This window comes from Tachyglossus aculeatus, chromosome X5 (assembly GCF_015852505.1).
Source record: "Tachyglossus aculeatus isolate mTacAcu1 chromosome X5, mTacAcu1.pri, whole genome shotgun sequence".
NCBI lineage: Eukaryota > Metazoa > Chordata > Mammalia > Monotremata > Tachyglossidae > Tachyglossus > Tachyglossus aculeatus.
In genome coordinates this window covers 2,346,645-2,364,596 of record NC_052097.1, presented here as the reverse complement: position 1 = coordinate 2,364,596, position 17,952 = coordinate 2,346,645, and the positions used below count along the sequence as shown (strand labels likewise).

Sequence of the window (17,952 nt, the reverse complement as noted above, 5' to 3'; positions counted from 1 at the left end):
ATGATGACGGAAAGAGCCCGGGCTTTGGAGTCAGAGGTCATGGGTTCAAATCCCAGCTCTGCCAACTGTCAGCTGTGTGACTGTGGGCAAGTCGCTTAACTTCTCTGGGCCCCAGTTACCTCATCTGTAAAATGGGGATGAAGACTGTGAGCCCCACGTGGGACAACCCGATCACCTTGTAACCTCCCCAGCGCTTAGAACAGTGCTTTGCACCTAGTAAGCGCTTCACAAATACCATTATTATTATTATTACTGGTCCTAATCAAGCTGCTGGCGTTCTTTGACAGCTCCCTGTGCTAGGGGAACAGTGAACCCTACAAGATCTTGGGTCTGAAGACAACATCCCCCCCCGATCTGAAATCCCCTGGGGACCCGCACCCATCTAGGGGGTCCCCTAAAGAGCTTCTGCCGCTCGAAAACCCTCCGTTAAGGCTGCAAAAACCTGCAGTCTGAGTAAATAAAACCGGGGGAAAGATTAGATATGGCCTTGTCGTGATTAATCACCTCAAGGGTTTAATGCTCAAACAGGCGAGCGCCCTGGACAGCGTTGAAAAAGCGTCCACTCTGTCCGGGTGGAAACAAGGGCCGCTTTGTCCCCGGGCCGGCCCTCTCTCGCCCACTCCGAGACCCAGACCAGGCACTTCTGTGCAATCAATCAATCCATCAATCAATCAATCGTATTTATCCATCCATCCAATCGTATTTTTTGAGCGCTTACTGTATGCAGAGCACCGCTTGGAAAGTACAAGTTGGCAACATGTAGGGACAGTCCCTACCCAACATCATCATCATCATCAATCGTATTTATTGAGCACTTACTGTATGCAGAGCACTGTACTAAGCACTTGGGAAGTACAAGTTGGCAACATATAGAGACATCCCTACCCAACAGTGGGCTCACAGTCTAGAAGGGGGAGACAGACAACAAAACAAAACATATTAACAAAATAAAATAAATAGAATAAATATGTACATTCAATCATATTCATTGAGCACTTACTGTGTGCAGAGCACTGTACTAAGCGCTTGGGAAGTACAAGTTGGCAACATAGAGAGACAGTCCCTACCCAACAGTGGGCTCACAGTCTAGAAGGGGGAGACAGAGAACAAAACAAAACATGTTAACAAAATAAAATAAATAGAATAAATATGTACATTCATTGAGTCATTCATTCAATCGTATTTATTGAGCGCTTACTGTGTGCAGAGCACTGGACTAAGCGCTTGGGAAGTACAAGTTGGCAACCTAGAGAGACAGTCCCTACTCAACAGCGGGCTCACAGTCTAAAAGGGGAGACAGAGAACAAAACCAAACATACTAACAAAAGAAAATAGAATAGATATGTACAAGTAAAATAAATAAATAAATAGAGTAATAAATATGTACAAACATATATACATATATACAGGTGGGTTCTAATTCCGGCTCCGCCACTTGCTTGCTGTGTGACCTTGGGCATTTCGCTTAACTTCTCTGTTTCTAAGTTAACTCATCTGTGAAATGGAGATTAAGACTGTGAGCCCCATGTGGGACAGAGACTGACTGCCTTGTATCAATTCCAGTGCTCAGAACAGTGCTTGGCACATAGCAAGCACTTTACAAATTTTATTTGTAAAATAAACTTTATTTTATGTATTTATTTATTTACTATTTATTTATTTATTTATTTTACTTGTTATTTATTTAGTTTACTTGTTATTTATTTAGTTTACTTGTACATATCTATTCTATTTATTTTATTTTGTTAAGATGTTTTGTTTTGTTCTCTGTCTCCCCCTTCTAGACTGTGAGCCCGCTGTTGGGTAGGGACCGTCTCTATATGTTGCCAACTTGGACTTCCCAAGCGCTTAGTACAGTGCTCTGCACACAATAAGTGCTCAATAAATACGATTGATTGATTGATTGATTACAAATACCATCATTATTATTATTATTATTATTACTGTGGTTCCTCAGCCCCCTTGCTAAGGGTTTTTGTTTGTCTCCCCTGTTAGAGTGGAAACCCTGTAGACTATAAACTCCTTGTGGTCAAGGAACGTGTCTTCCAACTCTGTTGTACTCTCCCAAGTGCTTAGTACAGTGCTCTGCACTCAGTAAGTGATCAATAAATACTACTGATTAATGGATGGATGGATGGATTGAAGTACCCCGTGGGCAGGGAGCGTATGACTTCCTTATTTCTGCACTTCCCAAGCACCTAGTATGCAGGGAATGTGTCTGTCTATCGTTATATTGTACTCTCCCAAGTGCTTAATACAGTGCTCTGCACGTAGTAAGTTCCCAATAAATGTGATTGAATGAATGAATGAATGAATGAATGAAGAGGATGCTCAAAAATACTGCTACTTCTGCCCTCAGGCACCATCTCCCCCTCCTCCCCTTCCCATCCTCCCCGCCTTACCTCCTTCCCTTCCCCACAGCACCTGTATATATGCTTGTACGTATTTATTACTCTATTTATTTTATGTGTACATATTTATTCTATTTATTTTATTTTGTTAATATGTTTTGTTTTGTCGTCTGTCTCCCCCTTCTAGACTGTGAGCCCGCTGTTGGGTAGGGACCGTCCCTATACGTTGCCAACTTGGACTTCCCAAGCGCTTAGTCCAGTGCTCTGCACACAGTAAGCGCTCAATAAATACGATTGAATGAATGAATGAATAGTAGGGACAAAACAAAAACTCAGTTCACACAGGGAGTGAAATTGGGCCTAGGGAGGACACCCACAATATCAAAATACCATTGATTGATTGAATCCCCACTTTACAGACGAGGAAACCGAGCCCCAGGGTAGTTATGTGACTTGTCCAAGGTCACACCGCAGGCAAATGGTGAAGCCAAGATTAAAATCCGGGTCTTCTGGTTCCCGGGCCCTTGCTCTTTCCACGAGGCCATGCTGCTTCCCTCCTACATAGGCACATATCTTAGCACTCTTTTGCTTCCTCCCTCCTGTCATTTCTGTAGTCTTAATCCCCATTTTACAGCTGAGATAACTGAGGCACGGACCGGTTAGGTGACTTGCCCAAGGCCATACAGCAGACAAGCAGCGGAGCTGCGATTAGAACCTAATTACTCCAATTCCCAGGCCCATGCTCTTCCCACTAGGCCATGGTGCCTCTTCCCAGAATTCCTGGATTTCTGGAAGATTCTTCCAGGATGATTAGAACCTAATTACTCCAACTGCCAGGCCCACGCTCTTCCCACTGGGCCGTGAGGCCTCTTCCCAGAATTCCTGGATTGCTGGAAGATTTCTGGAAGATTCTTCCAGGATTCAGGCATCTTTCGAAAAACAACCAGCCCTTTCCACTCCACCCCAGGGCTTATCAGCGAAGAAGCCGAGCTGATTGAAGGCAAAAGTGCCCCCCGAGCGAGCAAAGCCGCGGTTTATTTTTCCGTCCCAAATCCCCCCGCGACTCTTGACGGTCGGGGTTGACCCGATGTCAGAGTCGGAATGGCTGTTGGTTGTAAAGACTGTGAACCTTTCACCCACCCGTTTTCACCTCTTCTCCGAGCGCCGTATCAGTGACATCTTCCCGTGTCCGGACCCTCTTTCCCTTCTCCTGGGAGAGGCGGCTTTCAAAGGCAGAATCCTGAAGGGCCTAAGCAGGCCAGCCGTGGATGGATGGGAATGGGAGAGAGGCTCTGGACAGGGAAATGAAAACCGACCCTTAAATGGATCCCGGTGGCTTCTTAACGACTTGTTGTGTGGAGGAGCTGTTCTTCAGAAAGCAGAGCGATAGTGTTGTCCAAATGCCAGGGTGAATTGAGCTACTCGGAAGAGCCAAACTTTTCCTCTGCCACTTTGAGCCCCAATAATGACATTAATGTGGGCCCTGCCTTGGGACTCTGATGCCCATTAATAATAATAATAATAATAATGATGGCATTTGTTAAGCACCTACTATGTGCAAAAAGCACTGTTCTAAGCACTGGGGGGGGATACAATGTGATCAAGTTGTCCTACGTGGGGCTCACAGTCTTAATCCCCATTTTTACAGATGAGGTAACTGAGGCTCAGAGAAGTGAAGTGACTTGCCCAAGGTCACACAGCAGACTCGTGGTGGAGCCGGGATTCGAACCCATGACCTCTGACTCCAAAGCCCGGGCTCTTTCCACTGAGCCACGCTGCTTCTCTAAACAATCGATGATATTTATTGAGCACTGACTGCGTGCAGAGCACTATACTAAGCTCTTGGGAGAGTGCAGTATAACAGAGTTGGTAGATGTGCTTCCTGCCCTCAAAAAGGTTACAGTCTAGAGTGTTTATAAAAACAGTTCTTAAACATTCTCTGTGCTTCGTTCCAATACAAAAAAATAAAATAAAAGTCACTCCATTTCCAGTGAAGAGGGATTCATTTTATTCTTTCCTCTGTTGGCTCTATTTCTCTCCGTCCCGGAGGATAGAAGAGCTCTCACCGTTTTTCATGTTTTTTTTCCTCCCGACAGGAAATGTTTTGGAAGGGAAAGTGAAGTGACTTTAGATTGGAATTTTCATGCCTGTCATCATCAATCATCGATCGTATTTATTGAGCGCTTACTATGTGCGGAGCACTGTACTAAGCGCTTGGGAAGTACAAATTGGCAACATATAGAGACGGTCCCTACCCAACAGTGGGCTCACAGTCTAATAGTCCTTTTCGGACTAGAACCAAAATATCTCACTGAGGTTTCAGATTGATTGTGTTGGGAGAAGGAGTCCCGGGCTGGCAAGGCCCGGAGATCCAGTAAATCTCGGTTGCCGAAGGGCCCCGGGAAAACTTTCCTGATTTTACAAGTGACTGATGATGTTTTTAAGGTTTCGAAGGGAATCTACAAAGGAACCAAAACAGAACGCCTAGGGTGGTGCTTTGTGTTGCTTCAGCTTCCCGGGGGGAAGGTCACGGGAGGGTTGGGTCGTGGGAATGGTCGAAAAATTCAAGCAATCCCATTTTCGTGTTGGGCAAAACCCTCTGCGGTCTGTGAAATGGGGTGAAAATATTGGTTTTCCGTTGGTGTTAGTCTGTGAGCACCCCGTAGAATAAGGGTTGCGTCCAAACAGAAGCAGCGTGGCCTAACGGAAGGATCACCGTCCTGAGAGTCAGAGGACTTGGGTTCTAATCCCGGCTCTTCCTCCTGCCTGCTGTGTGACCTTGGGCAAGTCACTTCATCTCTCTGTGCCTCGGTTCCCTCCTCGGCAAAACGGGGATTCACTACCCCTTCTCCCTCCTACTTAGACTACCAGCCCCATGTGGGACCTGATGATCTCGTATCTACCCTAGCGCTTAGTAGGGTGCTTGGCACATAGTAAATCATCATCATCAATCGTATTTATTGAGCGCTTACTATGTGCAGAGCACTGTACTAAGCGCTTGGGAAGTACAAATTGGCAACAAATAGAGACAGTCCCTACCCAACAGTGGGCTCACGGTCTAAAAGTTAAGCATAGTAAATGCTTAACAAATACCACAGTGATTATGGTGATGATGATGATGATGATTATGATGATGATGATGATGTTCCGAGGGAAGATAAAGTGGGGAAAACCGACGGCCCGACCCTCTGATGGATGTATAGTGAGTTCAGTTGCAGTTTGACGCTGGAGATAGATCATCATCATCATCATTAATCGTATTTATTGAGCGCTTACTGTGTGCAGAGCACTGTACTAAGCGCTTTGGAAGTACAAGTTGGCAACGTGCGTTCAATATTCTTGGGCAAAAACGAGGAATGAAACGAACCCTTCAGATCTCACCAGTGCCAGACCTTTTTTTTTTCCACAGATGCCTTTGCTTAGTGGATTTATTTGTTGTTTCCAGCTATTCTGGAACGTGAGGTGTTTTCTTTTGTATTCTAATAGCTCCTCCGTGGTTTCCTCTGAGCACTTTGATGTTGACAGAGAAAGGCCAAAGAAGCTTTCGTGACTCCACCAAAGTGTCATAACAAAAGTCAGGCTCCGCATGGTTCTGAGGGATTGACTTTCAAGCAGGAACTGGGTTATTTTGGAAACTTCGCTAATGACACTGTTATTATTTCTCATGAGTGATAAGGTTGATGGATCCATCCCACGTGTATTTAGCTTAATCCCTCCAGGTCCAAGCAGGGAGCTCCGGGGAGTTGGGAAGGGTCTACCGACTCTCTTAGGTTGTATGTTCCCAAGCGCTTAGTACAGCGTTCTGCACCCAGTAAGCGCTCAATAAATAACATTGATTGAGCCAATCGGAGGATGGGGAACAGGGTCACTTTTCCAGAAGACCCCATTTTAGGGGAGGTAGGAAGCTTGAGGAATCCGGTTTCCTTGAGATATTCGAGGGAAGCAGCGTGACTTAGTGGAAAGAGCACGGGCCTGTTGTTTGTAATCTCCCAAGTGCTCTGCACACAGTGAGCGCTCAATAAATACAATTGAATGAAAATGAATGAATGAATGACCCGGTTGGAGTTCCAAGGAAGTTTAGGTGTTCCGGATGATAACGGGAGCTAGGCACAGACCCTGCTTCTCCCTCAGGATGCACATAGTAAGTGCCTAATAAATGCCATCATTATTATTATTATTATTATTACAAAGTACACTCAGTTTCCCCAAGACTGTGATTTCATCATCATCATCAATCGTATTTATTGAGCGCTTACTATGTGCGGAGCACTGTACTAAGCGCTTGGGAAGTACAAATTGGCAACACATAGAGACAGTCCCTACCCAACAGTGGGCTCACAGTCTAAAAGGGGGAGACAGAGAACAAAACCAAACATACCAACAAAATAAAATAAATGGGATAGATATGTACAAGTAAAATATATAAATAAATAAATAGAGTAATAAATATGTACAACCATATATACATATATACAGTGATTTAAGACTGTGAGCCCCATACGGGACAGGGACTGGGTCCAACCTGATTAGCTGGTATCTGCCCCGGCACGCAGATTAGTGCCTTACACATAGTAAGCGTTTACCAAATACCATTATTATTTATCCATTTGATCGCATTTATTGAGCCCTGCTGAGAGCTCACCTCCTCCAGGAGGCCTTCCCAGACTGGGCCCCTTCCTTCCTCTCCCCCTCGTCCCCCTCTCCATCCCCCCATCTTACCTCCTTCCCTTCCCCACAGCACCTGTATATATGTATATATGGTTGTACATATTTATTACTCTATTTATTTATTTATTTATTTATTTTACTTGTACATTTCTATCCTATTTATTTTATTCTGTTGGTATGTTTGGTTCTGTTCTCTGTCTCCCCCTTTTAGACTGTGAGCCCACTGTTGGGTAGGGACTGTCTCTATGTGTTGCCAATTTGTACTTCTCAAGCGCTTAGTACAGTGCTCTGCACATAGCAAGCGCTCAATAAATACGATTGATTGATTGATTGAGCGCTTACCGTGTGCAGAGCACCGTACTAAGCGCTTGGGAGAGCGCAATACAACAATAAACAGACACATCCCCTGCCCCCAACAAGCTTACAGCCTAGGGGGTGGGAGACAGACGTTAATATCAATAAATAAATTGCAGATGTGGACATAAGCATTATTATTATTATTAGAAGGTGAGGGTTGCGTTCTTTGAGAACCCCAGGCTGGGGGACCCCCATATGGCCGGAGTCTCCCCACATCCGTCCCCCTGAGAGGGAGGGATAACCTTCCTCCCTAAAAATGGAACTCCCTCAGATAGAAATGACTGGGTATTTTACAGAGGTGTCGGGAACCCCCCGAATCTCTGGGTTCCCTTCTCGATTGCCTTCTCCTCCCGCCTGACCTGTCCTGAGAAGATTCCGGCTTAGGAGGAGATGCCTGCAATAAAAAAAACATGATTTTTACCGTCCCCCAACCCTTCTCAAAGGTCAGAAGGGCAGATAAACAGCTTCCTGCAGCTGCCGCCCCATCTGACACACGACCGAGGCCGAAAGCGTGCGGCCAACAGATAAACGCGTCAGGCGGCGTCTCCGCGGGCTCCTGAGCTTGGGGGATCTGAACTTGACCCCCTTTTCCTCCGAGGAATGAATATTAAAAAGAGGGATTGGCGGTAATGAAGAGAGGCGGAACCGCCTCTCGGGTGCACGTCCCGTCACGTGGCTTGGGGCCTGGAAGTTGGGGGACCTGGGCCCACTGTTGGGTAGGGACCGTCTCTATATGTTGCCAACTTGTACTTCCCAAGAGCTTAGTAAGCGCAGTAAGCGCTCAATAAATACGATTGATTGATTGATTGATCATCCCGGCTCTGCTATTAGCCAGTTGGGAGACCTTGGGTGAGTCACTTCACTTCTCTGTGCTTCCATTTTCCTCCTTTCTAATACCTGTTCTCCCGCCCACTTTGACTGCGCCGCGTGTGGGGCAGGGATCGTGTCTGACCTGATTATGGTGAATCAGTCTCGGGGATTGACTCATTGTAAGCGCTTAAGAAATACCAGGATAGCAGTGATCATCCTTGAAGTTCAGAGGAATGGAGTGACATGCTGATTCATTCAGTAGTATTTATTGAGCACTTAGTGTGTGCAGAGCACTTACCCCACCCTTTCAGTGGCAAAGCTTGGGCCCAGGGGTCCCCACTCCCAAACTATCTCACGCTTTACTAGGCCAATTGATGGTACTGGTTGAACACCAGTGCAGAGTTCTGTACTGAGCGCCTAGGGGAAAAAATAGAATGAGGAAGTACAATCTCTGCTCTCAAGGAGTTTGCCAAGTAACAGTGAGGCAGGCACGAAATCCTGGGAGGAGGGAGAAGAGCGTGGAAAGGTGGATACATGGATAAGTGAGTACCCGGATAGAGCTCGGGCCTGAGAATCAATCAATCAATAGTATTTATTGAGCGCTTACTGTGTGCAGAGCACTGGACTAAGCGCTTGGAAAGTACAAGTTGGCAAAATATAGCGACAGTCCCTACCCAACAGTGGGCTCACAGTCTAAAAGGGGGAGACAGAGAACAAAACCAAACATACTAACAAAATAAAATAGACTAGATATGTACAAGTAAAATAAATAAATCAGAGGTCCTGGGTTCATTCATTCATTCATTCATTCAGTCGTATTTATTGAGCGCTTACTGTGTGCAGAGCACTGTACTAATCCCAGCTCTACCACTCATCTGCTGTGGGACTCAGGGCAAATCACTTCACTTCTCTGGGCCTCAGTTCCCGCGTCTGTAAAATGGGGATTAAGACTGAGCTGCCTGAGGGACAGGGATTATGACCAACCTGATTGCCTTCTGTCTACCCCGGCGCTTAGAACATTTTTAGACTGTGAGCCCACTGTTGGGTAGGGACTGTCTCTATATGTTGCCAATTTGTACTTCCCAAGTGCTTAGTACAGTGCTCTGCACATAGTAAGCGCTCAATAAATACGATTGATGATGATTGCTCGACACATAGTAAGCCCTTACCAGATATTATTATCATTATTGTTGTTTTTAGTATTGTTACTTAAACAGGAGAACGTCGATACCCACAGAAGTGGTGGTTGGGAATAGCCGCAGTTTGGATGTAACAAAGAACTTTTGAATTGGTTCTTGGGCAAGGAGAGGGCAGGTATGACCTGAGGAAAAGAAAAATTAAACAGGGAAGGCCTCTTGGAAGAGGTGGGGATTTCAGGAGGGCTTTGAAGCCCATAATGCATAATTCTGTGCCCTCCCAACTGCCGCCGGGTGCCCAACTCTACCATCCCCAGCTTCTCTGCAGCGAATCCACTTCTCTATTTTGAAACCCAGTGCCGTCTTCACAGTAAGCGCTCAATAAATACGATTGATGATGACGATCTTCAAACAGAAGGTCAGCTCTCCGTCTCCCGCCATTCCAAACTGGGCTATTTCCCTGTGAGGCAGAGCCCTCTACCCGGGGGACTTGATTTCTGCGTTGCTTCATGACCGAGGCATACAGGAAACCGGGTGTTTTTACCAAATTGCTGACCGAAGCCTTGGCAAGATCACAAAACGTCTCCCATCTCCCCGATGAGGACGTAGGCGACGTAGAAAACGGGGCGGGGAGGGGGGCAGGCTGCTATCATAAAGGGAGGAGGAAAGAGTCAATCAGGGGCTGATAAGAGGTAGCATTGATAAATCCCAAATGGGGACTTCAAGCTTAGGAATTCGTGGCACAAGTCTGTCACTAAACCCCTCAACGGAGGATTAACTTTTACCTTTCAAAACGTCGTCTGGGGCCGCGATAGGGCCCGGGAGACTTCCGGCCAGGGGCTGCAGGGGGAAGTTTCCAGCTGCCTGGAGACACTAAGATGATTTCACAGATGGGTCGAATCTCGGCAACAGGAAATGCTTCGTCCCGAAGGGATCTGGAAGGAGAGGGACCGGTCAAGGGTCCTTTTTCGCTGCCTCAAATCAGGCACGAGGCTCGTTCAGGGCCCACTTTTTCTTCCAGGTGGCTCGGAAACACCTGTTGGCCGGAAGGACGGCCACCTCGGGGAGGAACGGAGGATTCTAGGAAGCTCCTTTAAATCCCAGGGAAGAGCTGCTTGTCGGGAGATAAGAGGCGGGAAGCGTAGGTCAGTTTGCCGGCTGGTCTGGTCCCTCCATTTCGCACAACGGGAGGGCTGCCAAAGAGTTTTCAACTGCTCTCAGGCGGCCTTTCCTGGATTGCATGGGTCACTCAATCAGATTTCTTGAGCGCTTAGTGTGTGCTAAACGCTTGGGAGAGTACAATATAACAACAACCGGGCACGTACTCCACCCATAACGAGCTCATACACTCGGTTCTCAAACCCACTTGTTAATTTGTATGGCGGCCTCCAGCTAAGCAACATCATCATCATCATCAATCGTATTTATTGAGTGCTTACTATGTGCAGAGCACTGTACTAAGCGCTTGGGAAGTACAAATTGGCAACAGATAGAGACAGTCCCTACCCAACAGTGGGCTCACAGTCGAAAAGGGGGAGACGGAGAACAAGACCAAACATACTAACAAAATAAAATAAATAGAATAGATATGTACAAATAAAATAAATAAATAAATAAATAGAGTAAAAAAATATGTACAAACATATATCCATATATACAGGTGCTGTGGGGAAGGGAAGGAGGTAAGATGGGGGGATGGAGAGGGGGACGAGGGGGAGAGGAAGGAAGGGGCTCAGTCTGGGAAGGCCTCCTGGAGGAGGTGAGCTCTCAGCAGGGCCTTGAAGGGAGGAAGAGAGCGAGCTTGGCGGATGGGTTACAGAGTTACGGGGTCCCGGAATGAGATGTGGCGGTCCCTTGCCCGGAGGGAGGAGGGCTGGGAGAGCCACCTTGACTATAGGGAGTTCAGCATGGACTAGTGGGAAGAGCCCGGGCCTGGAGTGCTCTGCACACAGTAAGCGCTCAATAAATACGACTGATTGATTGATTGGAGTCAGAGGACCCGGGTTCGAATCCCCGCTCCTCCTGTCGTCCACGTCAACGTCTGTAATCCAACATCAATGGTATTTACTGAGCACTTACTTTATGCAGAGCACTGTACTAAGCCCTTAGCGGCCGTACCTGCCTCCGAAGACTCCCGGGCCTCTCCAGTTGTGACTGAGGGCTTTGGGTTTCAGCTTCGTGAGAGGCTGTAGACAACACCAGGGGCCAGAGAGCAGCGGGATCCCCTTTGCCTCAGTGGTTCTGGGACAGCGGCCTCAGCCAAGGAACGTTGATTTGGATTCTATTCTATTTATTTTATTTTGTTAGTATGTTTGGTTTTGTTCTCCGTCTCCCCCTTTTAGACTGTGAGCCCACTGTTGGGTAGGGACTGTCTCTAGATGTTGCCAATTTGGACTTCCCAAGCACTTAGTACAGTGCTCTGCACATAGTAAGCGCTCAATAAATACGACTGATGATGATGATGATGATGATGATGATTTGGATGTGCTTTCATGAGGTGGCAGGCCATGTTTCTGTTTATTTCCTCACCAAGTGCTGAGGGACAAACCGGGGAGAGGCCGTGAGGGGCTCGGACGTCAAGCCGTGGAAAGGGATTTGACTTTATCGGCGTTGCGTTACAGCTTGGTCCCCTTTGGAAAGAATAATGCTCATATAATAACCCTGTCTGCTTCTCCCTCCCCCGGCCCCTAGCTTCTCTTCACAAGGATTTCGATCCGTTTTGGCCCAGGGGTAGAGGGAGGAATCAGGTCTTGGGAATTTCAGGGGCATAAAATAGGGCCATTTTCTAAATCCCAAGTGATGGCTGTTATGGTGCAGGAAGCAGGGTACCCTAAAGGCGTTATATGATAAAAGGAAGATAGGAGAGGATCTCGGGGATCTTGGCTACAACCCCGGCCTAGACAATCAACTAGATGGTAGTGATTCCTACAGAAGTCAACTGCTTTTTTCCTGTTCCCTTGTCTCTGCTAAACTCCCGGTTTTAAAGTGAAATCCGAGGCATTTGGGGTGGGTCCCTCCCCGGAGACCAGCTAATACCAGCTTTCAAGTTTCATTTCTTCTGTCTTGCGGAAAACGAATGTTTTTGTCTGATCTGAGCCCACTGTTGGGTAGGGACTGTCTCTATATGTTGCCAATTTGTACTTCCCAAGCGCTTAGTACAGTGCTCTGCACATAGTAAGCACTCAATAAATATGATTGATGATGATCTGCAGTTGTTTTCTCAGGGGACGGAGGCAGTGTTGTCTAGTGGAAAGAACAGAGGATTGGAAGTCAGCCGTCCCAGTTCAGTCAACTGCCTGCGGTGGAACTCTGGATGATAATAATAATAATAATCATGGTATTTATTAAGTGCTTACTATGTGCAAAGCACTGTTCTAAGCGCTGGGGAGGTTACAAGGTGATCAGGTTGTCCCACGGGGGGGGGGGGGGGGCTCACAGTCTTAACCCCCATTTTACAGACGAGGGAACGGAGGCCCAGCAAAGTTAAGTGACCAAAGTCACACAGCTGACAAGTGATGGAGCCAGGATTTGAACCCGTGACCTCTGACTCCAAAGCCCGGGCTCTTTCCACTGAGCCACGCTGCTTCTCTTTGGATGAGAGGATAGAGAACAGGGAAGCCTGTTCTCCTTCCCTCTTAGATTGCGAGCCGATCTGATCTCCTTGTATTTATCCCAGCACTTAGCCCAGTGCTTGGAACTTGGAAAATGCTTAATAAAACGCCAGCCTTATTGGAGAGAGACATTGACTCTTGATATAGCACAAATCAATGTTGCACAGCACACCCAGGCTTCGGAGTGGAGAAGCAGTGTGGCCCAGTGGACAGAGCCCGGGCCTGGGAAACAGAGGGACCTGGGTTCTAATCCCGCTCCGCCACTTGTCTGCTGTGGTGCTGAATCACCAGTCGTATTTAACCCACTGTATTTATTGAGCTCTTGCCTCCGGGATTTTCTACCCATTGAGATGTGAGGGGTGAGGTCTAGCAAATAGCTGATCCACCCCGCAGCGTGGAGTTTTAATTCCCCCCAGTCAATTCCTCTCTGCACACAGTAAGGGCTCAATAAATACCGTTGTTCGACTGATTCTATCATTCTAAAATTATTATTATTATTATTATTATTATTCTCTTCTCCCCCTCACCTCCCTCTCCATCCCCCATCTTACCTCCTTCCCTTCCCCACAGCACCTGTATATATGTATATACGTTTGTACATATTTATCACTCTATTTATTTATTTATTTTACTTGTACATATCTATTCTATTTATTTTATTTTGTTACTATGTTTGGTTTTGTTCTCTGATTCCCCCTTGTAGACTGTGAGCCCAATGTTGGGTAAGGACTATCTCTATATGTTGCCAATTTGTACTTCCGAAGCGCTTAGTCCAGTGCTGTGCACATAGTAAGCGCTCAATAAATACGATTGATGATGATGATGATGATTCTCTTGCGAGGGCTCCGCACACAGTAAGTGCTCACTACATATGATTGATTGATTTCTGAGTTGCCTCCATTTCCCTCTCTGTGTAATGACCCTCACACACTTGCAACAAAAGCAGTGTGGCCTAGCGGAAAGGGGCCGGACCTCAGAGTCAGAGGTCCTGGGTTCTAATCCCAGCTCTAATCCCGGTGTGTCCCTAAACTTCTCTGTCCCTCAGTTTCCTCACCTGAAAAATGGGGGTTCAATACCTGCTCTCCCGCCTACTCACACTGTGATTCCCACGCAGGACAGGGACTGTGTTTGACCTGATTAATTTGTATCTGCCCCAGCACTTAAAATAATGCTTCACACGTACTAAGCGCTTAACAAATATCATAAAAAACTCTCCTATAAGACAAGCCGCGAGTAAGCATCAAGCGTTTCTTGGACAAGGGCGGCTACTTGAGTCCATTTATTATTATTTGCGTTGTGTTCCTCTGAAAGGCTCTTATCGAATCAGTGGTCTAGACATCCTACTTACTTTAGTGTGTCTTCAACACAAAATAACGTGCAGCAATAGGCAAAAACAGACCCTGGGACGTCCTCAAGATCAAAGACTGTTTAAATATGAAGCGTTGTTATTATTGTCACTGGTCTTAGCTGTTTTGACATGAAAGACCAAAATTTGGCTTTGGAAGGGAAAAAGAGGTCACTGTTTTGGTACAGGGAAAGAACGGAAGACAGAAAGGGGACCCTAGAGTTATTGTAAATGCAACAAAAAATAGAAATTTCAGCTCTATTCAAATGAATGAGGACCGACCAGCCAGTCGATAGTGTTTATTAAGCTATTCTGTATGAAGCACTTTCCAGAGAATCAATCAGTGGTATTTATTGAGTGCTTATTGTGTGCAGAGCACTGTACTAAGTGTTTGGGAAAGTGCAATGCAATGAAGTTGGTAGATGTGATTCATCATCATCATCAATCGTATTTATTGAGCGCTTACTATGTGCAGAGCACTGTACTAAGCGCTTGGGAAGTACAAATTGGCAACATATAGAGACAGTCTAGGGACTGTCCAACAGTGGGCTCACAGTCTAAAAGCAGCACCAACAGCAGTCCAACAGCACCTAAGAACGACAGACCGTTGCGTGTTGTCCGGTGGGTGAATAATAACACTAATAATTGTGGTATTTGTTAAGCACCTACTATGGGCCGGGCACTGAACTAAGTGCTGGGGTAGTTTCAAGGGAGACAGGTTGGACGTGGTCCCTGTCCTAGGTGGGGCTCACTAATGCATTTTACAGATGAGGTAACTGAGACCCAGAGAATAATAATAATAATGATGGCATTTATTAAGCGCTTACTGTGTGCAAAGCACTGTTCTAAGCGCTGGGGAGGTTACAAGGTCATCAGATTGTCCCACGGGGGGCTCACAGTCTTCATCCCCATTTTCCAGATGAGGGAACTGAGGCCCAGAGAAGTGAAGTGACTTGCCCAAAGTCACCCAGCAGACAAGTGGAGGAGCGGGATTAGAACCCAGGTCCTTCTGGTTCCCAGGCTCTATCCACTAGGCCACCCTGCTTCTCACTGGGCAGCCGGGATGCAGCACTGTGTTGACAGTGTCCTTAAAAAGGTTCCTCTGTTCTCCTAACCTAGGGCCTCAGTGGACATCTCCAAGAACCTGGTGTCCGGGACCTTTGAAAATCACCGTCGCAGATGAAGGTAAGTGGGAGGAAGCAAAGAACCCTGCCATGACAGAAGACGGGGCAGGAAGCCACTGAAATAATAATAATAATAATAATGATGGTATTTATTCAGCACTTACTATGTATCAAGCACTGTTCTAAGCACTTGGGTAGATACAAGACAGTCAGGAGCAGTTTGGCCTAGAGGAAAGAGCACTCGACCAGAAGTCAAAAGACCTGGTTCTTAACCCTGGCTCTGCCACTTGCCTACCGTGTGACCTTGGGCAAGTCACTTAAACTATTCTGGGCCTCAGTTTCCTCATCTGTAAAATGGAGATCGAATATATGTTCTCTCTCCTACTTAGACTGTGAACACCACGTGGGACAGGGATTGCGTCCAACTTGATTAACTTGTGTCTGCCCCGGTGCTTAGAACAGTGCATGGCACACAGTAACAAACACAGTAATGACAATAATGGTAATAATGAGAATGATGATCCTGTCAGACAGTTCCTGTACTACATAGGGCTCACAGTCTAAGGGGAAGGGAGAACTTGAATCTCCCTTTAAAGGTGAAGAAACTGAGGCCCCCGAGACGTGAAGTGGCTCGCCCAAAGCCACAAAGCAGCCAAGTGGCGGAGCTGGGTTTAAAACCCAGGCCCTCCGACCCCCAGATCCAAGCTCTTTCCGTTAGATCTTGCTGTTTCTCACTAGGCCACACTGCCCCTCCATTAGTCTGAACAGTGCTTTGCACATAGTAAGCGCTTAACAAATGTCATTATTATTATTACAGTGTCACATGTCCTCTCCTACAGAGGCAAGAAACTGTTGATGATGGCCATGGAATAAAGTAGGGAGGTACCACTTATTTCCCCTCCGGGAAACAAATCAGGCGGGTAAATAAATCAGGCGGGTTTTCTATTTTGTAGGGAGGTACCACTTATTTCCCCTCTGGGAAACGAATCAGGCGGGTAAATAAAGAGCCCAACTGCAAGGCTATTTCTAGAAAAGCTTTCGGACGAGACCTTATGTTTCCCCAATTCCCAGCAGCTGGATGCGCGTTTCTAGGGTTTGACAACCAAATCCTCCGTCCCCTCTGATTAAGAGTCATATTCAACCGCCCCGAAAGGTTTGCAGATTTTGTTTTCGAATCTCCCTCTGGTAAACAAAGCGGGCACAGGGTAATTAGAAAGGTCAAAGGGCCCCCCAAGAGGCAAAACTTAGAGATCGGTCTCTAGTTTCCCATTTTCGAGAAGTTCTACTCCAGTTTGGGTTCCGGGGCTTCCGTCTTGCTGCAGGACCAGGCCGGTGCAGAGGGTCGCGGCCTCCAAAAATAGAGGATACTCCCCGTTTAATGAAAGGCGGGACTGGGAGGCTGCTCTTGACAGGACGCGTTCAGAAGTGAGGGAGCGGGGGAACATTTCAGGCTGCAGAGGAAAAACAGGAAGGGGAAAAAAATTCACTTTCGTTGGAAGGGATAGAGGATTTGATAGGTAATTCGATCTCCTTGCCCTGTGTTTGTGTAACTAATACCTTCCATGTGAGCAAACAAATCGAGGGATACACTTCTTTTGCGGGGTTTCTCTGGGAAATCTATTCTATCTAAGGATTTAGGTACACAACCTCAATACTAATTGATTCCACCTTAGAAGACAGGAAAGACCGTTAATGAGCGTGGCCGGCTCTCCTCGCCCGTACCCCCGTAGAAGGCTAGGAGAAGAAAGCTCGGGAGAGGGATAGGGTGGTATTCGGGCCTCTTGCGGCGATGGTTCAACTGGTTAGTTTCTGACCAAACTGGTTAATTTGAGGAGCGCGGTCTGCAGTGGATATTTTTTTCCTTTTTTTTAAAAAAAAAGGACAGGTGGAAGATTGCTAGCTTGGGTGGCAGGGTGGCTTACTGGGAAGGAAGGTGATGCTGGAAGTTGGAAGGAACTTAGATTAAGTCCCCAGCTCTTCCTCTGGCCTGCTGCGTAACCTCAAACGAGTCACTTAACCTCTCGGGACCTCACTTGTAAAACGGGGATTAATTAATGATGGCGTTTATTAAGCGCTTACTATGTGCAAAGCACTGTTCTAAGCGCTGGAAAAGCGGCAGCTGGGACATTTTCCAACTAAAAGCACCCGCCTCCTTCGAGCCGGAATCGAACCAGCGACCTGAGGATCTCTCCGGTGGGGTAACCACGCTACAGTCCTCCGCTCCACCAGCTGAGCTATCGAAGGACCGCTTGAGGGGATTCCTTCGTTCATTCAATCGTATTTATTGAGCGCTTCCTGTGTGCAGAGCACTGGACTAAGCGCTTGGGAAGTACAAGCTGGCAACAGAGACAGTCCCTACCCAACAGCGGGCTCACAGTCTAGAAGGGGGAGACAGAGAACAAAACCAAACATTGACAAAATAAATAGACTATGTACAAATAAAATAAATAGAGTAATAAATATTAGGAGCTTACTATGAGCCAAGCACTGCGGTGGATACAAGCAAATCAGGTTGGACACAGGCTGTCATTGAATATTTTAGACTGTGAG

At 46.7% G+C, this 17,952-nt stretch overlaps 1 non-coding gene across 1 annotated transcript; it reads right to left on the bottom strand.

The window, feature by feature from the left end:
- Nucleotides 1-17,552: 17,552 nt before the first annotated feature.
- Nucleotides 17,553-17,646, bottom strand: TRNAY-GUA. Its single transcript has 2 exons — nucleotides 17,610-17,646; nucleotides 17,553-17,588 (listed from the first exon to the last, which is right to left on the bottom strand). It is a non-coding gene; the product is annotated as a tRNA-Tyr (tRNA).
- Between the last annotated feature and the right edge of the window lie 306 nt (nucleotides 17,647-17,952).